This window comes from Pundamilia nyererei, unplaced genomic scaffold (genome assembly GCF_000239375.1).
Source record: "Pundamilia nyererei isolate P.nyererei 1_Seehausen unplaced genomic scaffold, PunNye1.0 scaffold00251, whole genome shotgun sequence".
NCBI lineage: Eukaryota > Metazoa > Chordata > Actinopteri > Cichliformes > Cichlidae > Pundamilia > Pundamilia nyererei.
This window is the reverse complement of record NW_005187652.1, coordinates 61834-63840: the sequence shown is the minus strand read 5'-3', so window position 1 is coordinate 63840 and position 2007 is coordinate 61834.

Sequence of the window (2007 nt, the reverse complement as noted above, 5' to 3'; positions counted from 1 at the left end):
TAGGATCGTTCAAATGTTTAGTAGTATTTGAAAGATAGAATTCTGATTTGGCCTTTTTAATTAAGGAAGTAGAACAGTTTCTGAGCTGTCTAAAAATCAGCCAATCCACTTCGGATTTAGTTTTTCTGGCCTTAGCCCAGGCAGCATCCCTTTTTTTGAGTAGACTGGAGAGCTGAGGAGAAAACCAAGGGTTGTTTCTGCATTTTACTCTAAATTTGCGGATGGGGGCATGTTTATTTATAATTTTGATAAAAGTATCATAAAAATAATTCCATGCCAGCTCAAGATCAGTTGTCAGGTAGATTCTACTCCAGTTATAGTCCCATAAATCATGAAAGAAAGCTTGCTCACAGAAATGCTTAAAATCTCGTTTAAAAACTATTTGTGGCCTTGATTTTAGGAGCTTCGATTGTCTGACTACAGCTACCACACAGTGGTCACTGATATCATTTGCGAAAACCCCAGTGTGAGAATATTTATACGGCATATTAGTTAAAAATAAATCAATAAGTGATGACTTTTCTGGGCATTTAAGATTTGGACGAGTTGTGCTGTAAATTAGTTGTGTGAGATTATATGAATCACACATGGATTTAAAACTGTCTGAGGCAGAGGACAACTAGTCCCAGTTGAAATCTCCGGCCAGCACAATTTCATTAAAATCTAAAGTAGATAGTTGTTCATTAAGTGAAACTAAAGCCTCACTACTAGCTGAGGGGGATCTATAACAGCCCACAATGGTAATAAAATAGCCCTTGAAAAGTTGGAGCTTGAGGGCAAGAAGTTCAAACTGTTTACAAACAGATACCGATGAATCGACAGTAACATGGAATTTGCTTTTTATATAAATTGCAACACCGCCACCCTTTCTGGGGTGGTCGCAACGGAAAAGATTATAGCCCGTTATTGCAATGTCTTTGTCAGTAATTGATTTAGTAAGCCAGGTTTCTGATAATATAAGAATATCAGTATCTAACTCTTTCATCCAAATTTTCACAAAATCAAGTTTGGGAAGAAGACTTCTGAGTTTTAAAATCACAAGGAGTACTTAAGCATTTGCAATCTGGACCGGGATTAGGTTGCACATTTCCAGATAAAAGAAGCAGAAGAACAATAAAACATTTTCTTTTCACAGATTTTTTTTGTAGGATTACAGACTGATTTCTCTTAGTGCCCAATCTCTTTGGGGGGATGAGAGGATTGGGAAATAAACCAGTGATATGGAATGAATAAATCAGTTAAATCAGTTGAAATGAGATCTCTGCTGATGATCACGTTTGAGAAGCTTCTAAAAGATGTAAAATCCCACCTTGTTCCCTTTGAGAGGAGTAAGAAGTATGGTGTCTCTTGCTCCACAGACTGTTCCTGCACCTCATGTAGACAAAAATCTGTCAATAAAAGCAACAAAGGAAAAAAGGCTACTGAGGATAACATGCTGACTGATAGATAGACCCGGTAGACCTGTGGTAGAGCCTGGTTGTGGCCTGCTAGGTGATAGTGGAGCCTGGCTGTGGGCTGATGGTGGAGCCTGGTTGTGGCCTGCTGGCTGATGGTAGAGCCTGGTTGTGGCCTGCTGGCTGGACCAGCTAGCTGATGGTGGAGCCAGGTTGTGGTCTGCTGGCTGGACCAGCTAACTGATGGTAGAGCCTGGCTGTGCGGCCTGCTGGCTGATGGTGGAGCCTGGCTTGGTGGCCTGCTGGTTGATGGTGGAGCCTGGTTGTGGCCTGCTAACTAGGGTTGCCAACTCCCTGAAAAATAAATAAGGGACACCTCGTGGCCAGGGCCAGGCAACCCAGTTCACCCTTCCCAGTGTGGTGAATTTTGTCGCTCTTTTTTTTGTGTGTGTGAAATTATTTTTTAACCATTTGACTTGAATTTGATTTAAGCAGATGCATATTCTTTGTGATATGACCATATGGGAAACAAATGATCATTTAGCCATTTATTTTTAGCTCAAAATGACAACATTAACACAGTAAAACAGGTCTCTTTCTTAAACAGAAGCCT